At 41.3% G+C, this 13,695-nt stretch overlaps 1 non-coding gene across 1 annotated transcript; it reads right to left on the bottom strand.

The window, feature by feature from the left end:
- Positions 1-452: 452 nt before the first annotated feature.
- LOC148564864 (small nucleolar RNA R71) lies at positions 453-560 on the bottom strand. Its single transcript, XR_015884870.1, has one exon. It is a non-coding gene; the product is annotated as a small nucleolar RNA R71 (small nucleolar RNA).
- Between the last annotated feature and the right edge of the window lie 13,135 nt (positions 561-13,695).

The following is a 13,695-nucleotide window of genomic DNA, read 5'->3' on the forward strand; positions in this document are numbered from 1 at the left end:
AAAACTCTGGAGAGGACCTAACAGAAATTTTCGAAAAAGAAGTAGAGATGGCAGCCGAAAATAACAACAATGGTGGAGATGCAAGGAAGATGCTTGGTGACTTTACTGCACCAACTTCTAACTTCTATGGAAGAAGCATCTCAATTCCTGCAGTTGGAGTAAACAACTTTGAGCTTAAGCCTCAATTAGTTTCTCTAATGCAGCAGAATTGCAAGTTTCATGGACTTCCATTGGAAGATCCTCATCAGTTCTTAGCTGAATTCTTGCAAATCTGTGACACTGTTAAGACCAATAGAGTCAATCCTGAGGTCTACAAACTTATGCTTTTCCCCTTTGCTGTAAGAGACAGAGCTAGGATATGGTTGGACTCACAACCTAAAGAAAGCCTGAACTCTTAGGAAAAGTTGGCCAATACTTTCTTGGCCAAATTCTTTTCACCTCAAAAGTTGAGCAAGCTTAGAGTGGAAGTCCAAACCTTCAGACAGAAGGAAGGCGAATCCCTCTATGAAGCTTGGGAAAGATACAAGCAATTGATCAAAAGGTGTCCTTCTGACATGCTTTCAGAATGGAGTATCTTATGTATATTCTATGATGGTCCGTCTGAATTGTCTAAAATGTCATTGGATCACTCTGCTGATGGATCTCTTCATCTGAAGAAGATGCCTGCAGAAGCCCAGGAACTCATTGAGATGGTTGCAAATAACCAGTTCATGTACACTTTTGAAAGAAATCCTGTGAATAATGCGACAACTCAGAAGAAAGGAGTTCTTGAGATTGATACTCTGAATGCCATATTGGCTCAGAATAAAATATTGTCTCATCAAGTCAATATGATTTCTCAGAGTCTGACTGAAATGGAAGCTGCATCAGGCAGTACTAAAGAAGCCTCCCATGAAGGAGAAGCTTATGACCCTGAGAATCCTGCAATGGAAGAGGTGAATTGCATGGGAGAATCCTATGGAAACACCTATAATCCTTCATGGAGGAATCAACCTAATTTCTCATGGAAGGATCAACAGAAGCCTAATCAAGGCTTCAATAATAATGGTGGGAGAAATAGGTTTAGCAATAGCAAGCCTTTTCTATCATCTTCTGAGCAATAGACAGAGAATTCAAACAGAGCCACTCTGACTTAGCAACCATAGTCTCTGATCTATCTAAGACCACTCTCAGTTTCATGACTGAAACAAGGTCCTCCATTAGAAATTTGGAGGCACAAGTGGGTCAACTGAGTAAAAGAGTTACTGAAACCCCTCCTAGTACTCTCCCAAGCAATACAGAAGAGAATCCAAAGAGAGAGTGCAAGGCCATAAACACGTCCAACATGGCCGAACCTGTAGAGGAGGGAAAGGCAGTGAATTCCAGTGAGGAAAACCTCAATAGACGTTCACTGGCCACCAAGGAGTTCCCTAATGAGGAACCAAAGGAATCTGAGGCTCATACAGAGACCATAGAGATTCCATTGAACTTACTATTGCTATTCATGAGCTCTGATGAGTATTCTTCCTCTGAAGATGATGAATATATTGTTGAAGAGCAAGTTGCTCAATATTTAGGAGCAATCATGAAGCTGAATGCCATGTTATTTGGTAATGAGACTTGGGAGGATGAACCTCCATTGCTCATTAAGGAACTGAATGCATTGGTTTAACAGAAATTACCTCAGAAGAAACCGGATCCCAAAAAGTTCTTAATACCTTGCATCATTGGCACCATGACCTTTAAGAAGGCTTTGTGTGACCTTGGTTCAAGTATAAACCTCATGCCACTCTCTGTAATGGAGAAACTAGGTATCTTTGAGGTACAAGCTGGAAGAATCTCACTAAAGATAGCAGACAATTCAAGGAAACAAGCTTATGGACTTGTAGAGGATGTCTTAGTGAAGGTTGAAGGCTTTTACATCCCTGCTGACTTCATAATCCTAGACACTGGGAAGGATGAAGATGAATCCATCATCCTTGGAAGACCCTTCCTAGCCACAGCAAGAGCTATGATTGATGTGGACAGAGGAGAGTTAGTCCTTCAATTGAATGAGGACTACCTTGTGTTTAAGGCTCAAGGATCTTCTTCTGTAACCATAGAGAGGAAGCATCAAAGGCTTCTCTTAGTACAGAGTCAAACAGAGCCCCCACACTCAACTTCTAAGTTTGGTGTAGGGAGGCCATCATCAAGCTCTGAGTCTCTGTGAAGCTCTCTAAGAGCTCGCTGTCAAGCTATTGACATTAAAGAAGCGCTTGTTGGGAGGCAACCCAATATTACTTAATTATATTTAATTATATTCCATTGTTATTCTATGTTTTCTTTAGGTAGATGATCATGTGAAGTCATAAAAATAGCTGCAGAATTAAAGTAAAATAAAAAATAGCATAAAAAATAGAACACCCTGGAGGACAGGCTTCTGGCGTTTAAACGCCAGTAAGGATAGCAGAATGGGTGTTTAACACCCAACCTGGCAGCATTCTGGGCGTTAAATGCCAGAATGGGCAGCACTCTGGGCGTTTAATGCCAGAAAGGGGTGTCTGGCATCTGGCTGGCGTTAAACACCAAAAATGGCAGACAGATTGGCGTTTAACACCAGAAAAGGGTGTCTGGCTGGCGTTAAACGCTAGAAAGGGGCAGCAGACTGGCGTTTAACGCCAGGAAGGGTAGCAGAGCTGGCGTTTAATGCCAGAATTAGCACACAGAGGGCGTTTGAACGCCATATTGGTGCAAGGAGCAAAATTCCTTGACACCTCAGGATCTGTGGACCCCACAGGATCCCCACCTACCCCACCTCTTCTTCTCTCCTCTTCACACCTTTCCATAACACTCTTCCCCAAATACCCTTCACCTATCAAATCCTACCTTCTTTCCCGTATTCTCTTTACCACTCACATCCATCCATCATAAACCTCACATACCTCACCATTCAAATTCAAACCATTTCCCTCCCTAACCCACCCATTCTCACACGGATTCCCTCTCTCTCCTACCCTATAAATACCCATCCTCACTACCTTCACTTTCACACCTCACAAACACTTCTTCCCCACTTGACCGAAACTATCACCCCCCCTCTATCTCCATCATTTCTTCTTCTTCTACTCCTTTCTTTCTTCTTTTGCTCGAGGACGAGCAAACCTTTTAAGTTTAGTGTGGAAAAAGCCTTGCTTTTCATTTTTCCATAACCATCAATGGCACCTAAGACCGGAGAAACTTCTAGAAAGAGGAAAGGAAAGGCAATTGCTTCCACCTCCGAGTCATGAGAGATGGAGAGATTCATCTCAAAGGTCCATCAAGACCACTTCTATGAAGTTGTGGCCAAGAAGAAGGTGATCCCCGAGGTCCCCTTCAAGCTCAAAAAGAGTGAATATCCAGAGATCCGACATGAGATTCAAAGAAGAAGTTGGAAAACTCTCACCAACCCAATCCAACAAGTCAAAATCTTAATGGTTCAAGAGTTCTATGATAATGCATGGATCACTAGGAACCATGACCAAAGTATGAACTCAAACCCAAAGAATTGGATCATAATGGCTTGGGGGAATTACTTGTATTTTAGTCCGGAAAATATAAGGTTGGCATTTAACTTGCCAATGATGAGAGGAGATCCTCATCCTTTCACTAGAAGGGTCAACTTTGATCAAAGGATGGACCAAGTCCTCATGGACATCTGTGTGGAAGGAGCTCAATGGAAGAGACTCAAGAGGCAAGCCGGTTCAATTAAGAAGGCTTGACCTCAAGCCCGTGGCTAGGGGATGGTTGGAGTTCATCCAACGCTCTATCATTCCTACTAGCAACCGGTCTGAAGTTACCGTGGACCGGGCTGTCATGATCCATAGTATCATGATTAGAGAGGAAGTAGAAGTTCATGAGATCATATCCCTAGAACTCTACAAAGTGGCGGACAAGCCCTCTACTTTGGCAAGGTTAGCCTTCCCTCATCTCATCTGTACCCTATGCAATTCAGCTGAAATTGTCATAGAGGAAGACATCCTCATTGAAGAGGACAAGCCCATCACTAAGAAAAGGATGGAGCAAACAAGAGAGCCCACTCATGGACCTCAACAAGAGCATGAGGAAATTCCTCATCAAGAAATCCCTGAGATACCTCAAGGGATGTACTTTACTCCACAAAACTATTGGGAGCAAATCAACACCTCCTAAAGAGAACTGAGTTCTAACATGGGGCAACTAAGGATGGAGCACCAAGAGCACTCCATTATCCTTAATGAAATCAGAGAGGACCAAAGAACCATGAGGGAAGAACAACAAATGCAAGGAAGAGACATAGAGGAGCTAAAGCATTCCATAAGATCTTCAAGAGGAAGAACTAGCCGCCATCACTAAGGTGGACCCGTTCTTTAATTTCCTTGTTCTTAATTTTCTGTTTTTCGAAATTTATGCTTTATGTTTTGTCTATGTTTGTGTCTTTATTACATGATGTCTAGTGTCTATGTCTTAAATCTATGAATGTCCTATAAATCCTTCACCTTTTTTAAATGAAAAATGTTTTTAACTACAAAAGAACAAGGAGTACATGAATTTTGAATTTTATCTTGAAATTATTTTAATTATTTTAATGTGGTGGCAATACTTTTTTTTTCTGAATGAATGCTTGAACAGTGCATATTTTTGAATTTGTTGTTTATGAATGTTAAACTTGTTGGCTCTTGAAAGAATAATGGAAAAGGAGAAATGTTATTGATAATCTAAAAAATCATAAAATTGATTCTTGAAGCAAGAAAAAGCAGTGAATAGACAAAGCTTGCGAAAAAAAGAGAAAAAATGCGAAAAAAATAAAGAAAAAAAGAAAGAAAAAGAAAAAGCAAGCAGAAAAAGCCAACAGCCCTTTAAACCAAAAGGCAAGGGTAAAAAAGGATCCAAGGTTTTGAGCATTAATGGATAGGAGGGCCCACAGGAATAAAATCCTGGCCTAAGCGGCTAAATCAAGCTGTCCCTAACCATGTGTTTGTGGCGTGAAGGTGTCAAGTGAAAAGCTTGAGAATGAGTCGTTAAAGTCGTGGTCCAAAGCAAAAAGAGTGTGTTTAAGAGCTCTGGGCACCTCTAACTGGGGACTTTAGCAAAGCTGAGTCACAATCTGAAAAAGTTCACCCAGTTATGTGTCTGTGGTATTTATGTATCCGGTGATAATACTAGAAAACAGAATGCTTAGAGTCACAGCCAAGACTCATAAAGTAGCTGTGTTCAAGAATCAACATACTGAACTAAGAGAATCAATAACACTATCTGAATTCTGAGTTCCTATGGATGCCAATCATTCTAAACTTCAAAGGATAAAGTGAGATACCAAAACTGTTCAGAAGAAAAAAGGCTACAAGTCCCGCTCATCTAATTGGAACTAAGTTCATTGATAAGTTTGGGATTTATTGTATTTTCTCTTCTTTTTATCCTATTTTGTTTTTAGTTGCTTGGGGACAAGCAACAATTTAAGTTTGGTGTTGTGATGAGCGGATAATTTATACATTTTTTGGCATTGTTTTTACATAGTTTTTAGTATGTTTTAGCTACTTTTTACTATATTTTTATTAGTTTTTAATCAAAAATCATATTTCCGGACTTTACTATGAGTTTGTGTGTTTTTCTATAATTTCAGGTATTTTTTGGCTGAAATTGAGGGACTTGAGCAAAAATCTGATTCAGAGACTGAAAAAGGACTGCAAATGCTGTTGGATTTTGACCCTCCTGCACATGAAGTGGATTTTCTGGAGCTACAGAAGCCTAATTGGTGCGCTCTCAATTGCATTAGAAAGTAGACATCCTGGGCTTTCCTGAAATATTTAATAGTCCATACTTTTCCCCAGATTTGATGGTCCAAACTGGCGACCAAAGCCAGGCTAAAACATCTTAGCGTAAAACGCCCAAACTGGCACCAGAATTAGAGTTAAACGCCCAAACTGGCACCCAAGCTGGCGTTTAACTCTAGGAACAGCCTATGAATGAAAAAGCTTCAATGATCAGCCCAAGCACACACCAAGTGGGCCCCGGAAGTGTATTTCTACACTATCTGCACTTAGTTACTCATTTTCTGTAAACCTAAGTTACTAGTTTAGTATAAATAGCACTTTTTACCATTGTATTCATATCTCTAGACGTTTAGTCCTTAGACTAGACGATTATGCTATCATAGACCATTATCCACATTTGGAGGCTGGCCTCACGGCCATGCCTAGACCTTTTTTCACTTATGTATTTTCTACGGTGGAGTTTCTACACCCCATAGATTAAGGTGTGGAGCTCTGCTGTTCTTCATGAATTAATGCAATTACTACTGTTTTCTATTCAATTCACGCCTACTTCTTCTACAAAATATACTCTCGTACTTAATTCAGTTAAGTCAGAATGAAGGGGTGACCCATGACAATCACCCAATCTTCGTTACTCGCTTAGCCAAGATCCGTGTGCCTGACAACCACAAAGCGGTCTACATGATGTTCAACGTAGTCATTGGACGACAGCCGGAGTATATTCTCTTAGATATCTAATACACGGACCGAGTTCGTGAGATTAGTATCTTCGTTGTATAGGCTAGAATTATTGGCAGAATTCCTGGGATCTGGAAATTCTAAACCTTATCTGTGGTATTCTGAGTAGGATCCGGGAAGAATGACTGTGACGAGCTTCAAACCTGCGAATGTTGGGCGCAAGTGATAGTGTGCAAAAGGAAAGCAGAGGACCATTTTCACTGAGAGGATCTTACAGCTTGCCATGGAAGGAAGTAACGCATGGTGCGATGAAGGCAATAGGAAAGCAGAGGTTCAGAAGCAACAAAGCATCTTTATACGCTTATCTGAAATTTCCACCAATGAATTACATAAGTAACTTTATTTTATTTTATGTTTTATTTATATTTTAATTATCAAAACCCCATAACCATTTAAATCCGCTTGACTGAGATTTACAAGATGACCATAGCTTGCTTCAAGCCGACAATCTCCGTGGGATCGACCCTTACTCACGTAAGATTTATTACTTAGACGACCCAGTGCACTTGCTGGTTAGTTGTGCGGAGATGTGAAAAGTGTGAATCACGATTTTTGTGCACCAAGGTTCCCATAGCGGTTACAGTTTCGACAAAATTTATACTTTCTATCTGTGGCAGCAAAGATATCTGACTTTTCCATAATAGTAGACACAGAGATCAAAGAGAGGACAGAAAATCACAATTTCGGAGCAAAAAACGAGAAAACAGACGACAAAATTGGAAAGAGCTCACAAAAAAAACCCTAGGGAGGGCCATTGTATGACACGTCAACTGCCATGTCAGATTCCACGTCAACAGGAAGTGACATGTGGCAACGTCTGAGTGGAGAAGAGAAGCCACGTCAGCACTGAGTCAGCAAGGGTGGTGAGCGGGTCACGAAGCGGTCTGGGTCAGGTCGGGGCGAGCGCGGGTTACTAGAGGCGCAGATTCTGCGACACGTGGTGCTTGCTGGACCGGTGGATCGTGGCTGAAGACCGAACGGTGGTGGGTGGGTGCTGATCCTGGGGGAGTAGCTTCGTGATAAACCCCGATTTCGTGGTTTATCTTGTGCTTTTTTTGGGGGATTTTGTCACTTTTTCTCGCATTTATTCAATGAAATAGCATGGTTTTGTAATTCTCCCTTGAATTTTGCTTAAGTGTAAAAACATGCTTTTTAGGCCCTAAATTGGTGATTTTAATTCACTTTAATTCCATTCAATGTCTTGATGCGTTTGATGAGTGATTTCAGGTCCACAAGGCAAGTATTGGATGGAAGAAATGAGGAGAAAAGCATACACAAAGGGAGAATGCATGGAGAAACAAGGAATGGGAATGCACCAAAGGACGCGCATGCGCACCAGGCGTGCATGCGCAGAAGTGATTTCACCTATGGATGCGCACGCGTACATATCGTGTCCGCGCGGATTGAGAATTTGCCATTGACGCGCACGCGCACATGGCGCGCACGCGCAGATACCCTCACGTGGCCCACTTGAAGGCAAAATGCTGCGGGCAATTTCTGAGCTGCCCAGGCCCAAATCCTACTTGTTTCTGAGTGTATTTCATGCAGAATTGAAGTCCAAGCAAAGGGGGAGCAATTAGTTTAGCCAACATGAGCCTTTAGTTAGTTTTCTAGAGAGAGAAGCTCCCTCTTCTCTCTGGAATTAGGTTAGGATTAGGTTAGATTATCTCAATTTCATGTTTGAATATTAGATCTTATCTTGTTTCTTTGATAATTTCTCATTTCTACATCTTGACCCTCTTAGTTTTTATGTCAATTCCTCATTTTGCTCTCTTTTATGATGATGACTCATGTTGGATTTGTTTACATTTAATGCAATTTGATGTTGATGTTTCTTTACTTGATTAATTGAGTTGTGACCTCACTTTTCTTGTAATTAATAGTGATAGATTTTGATATCCTTGCATTTTATGGTGTTGATTTTTATTGCACTCCAAGTGTTCGATGAAATGTTCTCTTTAGTTCTTGAGTAGTTTTATCAACTCTTGGCCTAAGCCAAGGGACTTGAGTGATCTTGAGTTTTTGGGCATAATGGATTTAGTAATTTGAGAACCCTGTATGATCAATTTGAAGCTCATTGACGCTAACCCACTACTAAGCTAATTAGTAGGTAGGTTAGGACTTATGGGTGGATGTGATTAGGCCTATTTGACATACTTCCGGTCTAGGAGTAAATATTACGTACTTAAGGCTTCGAGAAGTAGACTTAATGGGTTGGCCTCTCATAATTGTCAATAATAGGTTTGTTAACTGGGATGGTGATCTCGAGTACCCAAGTCTTAGCCAAGAGTTCGTTATTTTGTTTTCTTTATTTACTCGCTCAATTTACTTTCTTGCCATCTCATAAACAAAATCCCTTTTTACCCCATCATGACCACTACGCATGCACTCCACTGTGTTCTAGGGAGACGACCCGGAGTCTAAATACTCCGGTTAATTCTTATTTGGGGTTTGTTCTTCGTGACAACTCAATATTTTTGATTGGGAGGATTGTTTGTTGGTGTAGAACTATACTTTACAACGAGAATTCATTCAATTGAGGAAATTCTATATCAACAAGAGTTCGTCCATCAAAATGGCGCCGTTGCCGGGGAACCAACGGTGCTATGTTATTGGTTATTGTACATATTGTGAATAGCTTGAACTTTGGTTTGTTTTCCAGTTTTTACCAGTTAGGGTTTTATCTTCTTTATTTCTTATTGCCTTTTGTCTTTATTTTCTATTTCATTATGAATTCTCATCCTTTTGGTTTTGAGCGCAGTTCAAACTATGTTGTAGGAAATGGAAGTTCCAATGAGGATATGCATCAAGGATTTGGAAATCAAGGATGGGAGGAACTTCAAGCTTATGAACAACCTTCATGGCAACAACCTCCTACGAACTCCTATGGGTATAATTCTGATCTTAATGTATACCAGTCCAATGTGTGTGATGACCTTTATTATGGTTGTCAACCACAATCATCATATGCATGTGACCCCATTCCTCAATATAGCTACACATCATACTCACAAGCCTCACACCAATATTCCACTCTACATGACCATAATTCATACATACCATATCAACCACCATTCGAATCATATATAAAATAACCACCATCCCAATACCAATATTCCCAAGAGCCACAAATTCCACATACACCACCTCAAGAACTCCGCCAACATGAACCACCTTTCGATTACAACAATTTTCCATTTACCGATGAATTCTCTCCTCCAACACCACCTCCCGATGAAGCCTTCATATCAGAACTAAGAGACCTTGAATCTCACATCTTAAGGCGGCAAGAGGAGGATGAAACTAAGTTTACGGAGCTAAGAGTAAGGATAGCTAGCATCGTAGAAGCCGTGAACCACTTAATATCTCACTTGAGTTCATGCACCTTAAGTACCCCCATTGTTGAATGTGGAGAAACAATCAAGGAGCTTAGTGAGGATGTGAACTTGAAGCTCCATGATGAGGAGGAAGAATTGAAGCAACAAGGACAACAAGAGGAGAAGACAGAGATTAGCGAACAAAAGGAAGCAGTGGATGGATGTTTAGGATACGTTGAGCGCATAAAGAAATCGCAATTTGAAGAACCCTCCTCCAAGGAGTTTGGAAGGAATGTTAAAGAAAAGAGTAATGTTGCAGAAGTAAATAGAGAGTCGAAGGAAATTGATCAAGAAGTAGGTTCCATCACTAGTGATTTTTTGCTTATGTTGATCAACCCCCTTGACGATCTTGTTGAACCCTTCCCCAGTGGACTAGAAAGCACGGTTGAGGAAGACTTGAAACCCCCAAGGCCTACTGAAAATGAAGAACTGGGAGAAGTATTCCAAGCAACAAGCGCCCCTATCTATGATGATTCTAAATCAACATACGATCCGTCCGAGTTTGAAGAGTCCTTCTCCAAAATGTCTAGATTCGACGATAAGGTAGATTTTGCTTTACTTCCTATCTATGATGAGAGTGATGGGGAGGAAATAGAAGAAATCGGTGAAGAAGGATGTGAACTTGAGAAAGCTTGGCATGAGGAGGAACTTGAAGAACCTTGCCAAGTGGTGGAAACCTCTAGAAGAGGATGGACGGGAGTAGAACATGCGTTATCAAGATCTTTGGGAACCCCTCCACCTAGTTCGTCATCCAATCCTCCGCTTGAGTGGGTAAAACTTCTAACTCTCAGTTTTATTATCCCACTTGAGTATGGTTTGCTTGAAATGGATGGCCAACTCAGGGCACTTTGTGGAATTAAGCGAAAGAGGAGGATGTTTAGTGGTTGGCGATCTAAATCTAGGTTCATTATGGTGGGAAGCTCAAAATTGGAGAGCATGGATTGGTGTAATGTTCAAGTAAATGGGTCTAGGAGAGTAGTTTGGTGCTTCCATAAGAATTCTATTTTCTCGTCGCCCGGACAAAGTCAAGGCAGTCAACTAGAGGATGGGTGCGACGACAAGATATGGGATCCTGGATTATCCTATGATAGTCAATTTTGGGAGCTCGCGTCTTGGAAAGAACCTCACCAAAGCTTAATGAAGAAGGTTGGAACGTCTGACAATCGATTGAAGGACAAGCACTTTTGGAGGTTCAAGGATGGATACAAGCATAAGCCGCCTTGACAAGAAGCCTCCCAATGTCCAACTTAAGGACTTAAACTAAAAGTGCTTGGTGGGAGATACACCACCATAGTAAACTCTTTCTATTCTCTTGTAGATATAATGAATGAATGAATTGAGTTCCATTGTACAGAGTTTCTTTATTTCTGGGCATATTTTTCTTTGCTTGCTAAGTTTTCTATGCATTCTATGCTTTGATAGGGGATGAATCTTTGAATTGAGTTTTTGCTTGAACTGCAAGTTTTCTCAAGTTGTTTGAAAGATCCTATATGTTTCAAAATGTGCTTAATATTACATCTTAGCTAGTTTAGAGTCTTGAAGAAGAATGGAAATTTTGGAGGTCCTTTGATGCTCTTTAAAAGAAGAGAGAGAGAAAAAAAAAAGCCAACCTACGCGCAAGCGAAAGGCGCGCGCGCGCAGGCTACCCATTTCGGCTATCTGGGCCAAAGACCAGAGAGTTGTGCCATTTTTGGGCCAACTCTGTGTCTCAACCCACGCAGATGCATGTTGTACGCGTCCGCGCCACCCCCTGTTTCTTTATACACGCGTTGGCGTACTTCGCGCCTCCGCGCCCATTCCATAGGCTCATACCATCCACGCGAATGCGCAAGGTGCGCGCGCGCGTCGATGCGTTTTCACATCACCTAGGCCAAAGGACCCGAGAGTGCCAACTCTGGGCCTCTTTTGTGCCTCTGGCCCAGGATACTCGCGCGGGCGCGCACTGTACGCGTCCGCGCCAACCCTTAACTCGTCCATATGCGCGTTGGCGCATGTGGCGCTTCTGCGCCACCTCCCTATTTCCGATCACCCATGCTGACGCGCACGGTGCGCGCTCGCACGGATTCAAAATCCTCATTTAACCAGAGACGCGAAGCCCTAGCGCATTCGCGCACTACCCCTTCGTCCCTTTCACCCCCAACGTTCCATCTCCCTCCATTGCTAACCGTCACCCCTGCAACCACCAGCACTCCGGCGAGCCCTCTGGCACACTGCCGCCGCCATCCTCGTGCATACCCTCACCCCTCTTCCCCACTCTCTCACTCTCTCACTCCTCTGCCCCTCCTCTCTGTTTTCTCTGACTCTGCTCTACCCCGTCATCGCCCTCGACAGCTGCAACCCCACCGTCGCCAGCGAACCCTCCGGTGACATCCCAAGCCACCACTCTTGCCCCGGCCGCTCTTCTTCTTTTTTCTCTTTTTTTTTTGCCGTTCAATCTCTGCACCTCAGGTTCTTGCTTCCCCTGTTCTACATTCTTTTTACAACTTACTGTAATTCCATTAATTTAGTTAGAATTAGCTTAGTTAGTTATTTTAGTTTGATTTAGGTGGTTAGCGAATCTGGGCTGAGTATTGGATTTAGGCATTGTTTGAATTTCTGTTGCTGTGTGAAATTGCTCTGTTTTGCTGCATTATTTTGTGTTCATGTAATGTGTTAATGCTGCTTGCTTGAGATGGATTGGTGAAGGGAGTGCTGATTGAAGCAACTACCCCTGTTCTCTGTGTTGTCTGCATTGCCTTGTGCTGAACTATTGGCTATCTGTTATATTCATATGAACTTGTATATGTGTGATTTTGTGCTTCTAATTGTTAATGAATTCATATGAAATTTGATTTGACTGTTTGAATTTGGAAAATGGCCAATTTGCTGCTGAAATGCTGCCGGATTTTTCTTAACCACAGTTTTTGTGTTGATCTTGTTTGATGAATGTAGCAACCCCTAGTTGATGAATTCAGTTCAATTAGAGTTTTGTTGCTTAAATGGTTTTGGAAAATCTATAGGAACAAGTTTTGGTATCGTTTAACCTCTTTGCTTGCTATGCATGATGGCTTGCATATAGGCATTAAATGGTTTGAATAAACTTTCTAATTGACCATCACTTGTGATTTCCTTAAAAATTTTTGCCTCTTTTGCATGGACACACAAGTTCGAACGTTCTCATCTATGTGACCAATTAGTTCATTATGTTCATACGTTGTCTCAGTGAGTTACATAGACCATGAGATTTCCAATTAACATTTGAACTTGTGACTTGTGTGCATTATTAGAATTGGTGTTAAATGTGCTTGATTTACTTGTTTCTCAAGGTATTAATTTCACCAACATTGCTAGTGATCCTTGCATTGATTGATGGTTTGTTTCACATTAACTGCTTTCTAGCTACATCATATTTCATCATCAATGACTTGATGCAATTTATGATTGTGAACATGCTTACATCCCTGTTTTGTGCGTTCCTTTCGAGTTGAGTCAGTAATCGCCATATCACTAATTTTCAAACTGATTTCTAACTTTAACCTGTTTAACCACCTGACTTCTTTTGGTTTTCAATTTAACCCTTTATATCATTCTTTTAGATATGGTGCTTTCTAAGCTCAGTGAACAAGCAATGTGCAAAATATGGTTTGAATTCTTGGTTTGAAGTTTGGTATAAATTCTGAATTCTGTTTGCTTGCATTCCAAGAGATCTCATTTCTTCTTTCGCTTCATGAGTTGGCTTTGCTTTGAGTGCTTTATGTTTCATTGGCTATCTGCTTATATTGTATTATCTCTGTTTTTTAGGATGTCGGATAAAGGAAAAGCTATAGCCACCACTTCCAAAAAGAGGAAGCGCT

This window comes from Arachis ipaensis, chromosome B5 (genome assembly GCF_059453495.1).
Source record: "Arachis ipaensis isolate K30076 ecotype BB chromosome B5, ASM5945349v1, whole genome shotgun sequence".
In the NCBI taxonomy this organism is placed as follows: Eukaryota; Viridiplantae; Streptophyta; class Magnoliopsida; order Fabales; family Fabaceae; genus Arachis; species Arachis ipaensis.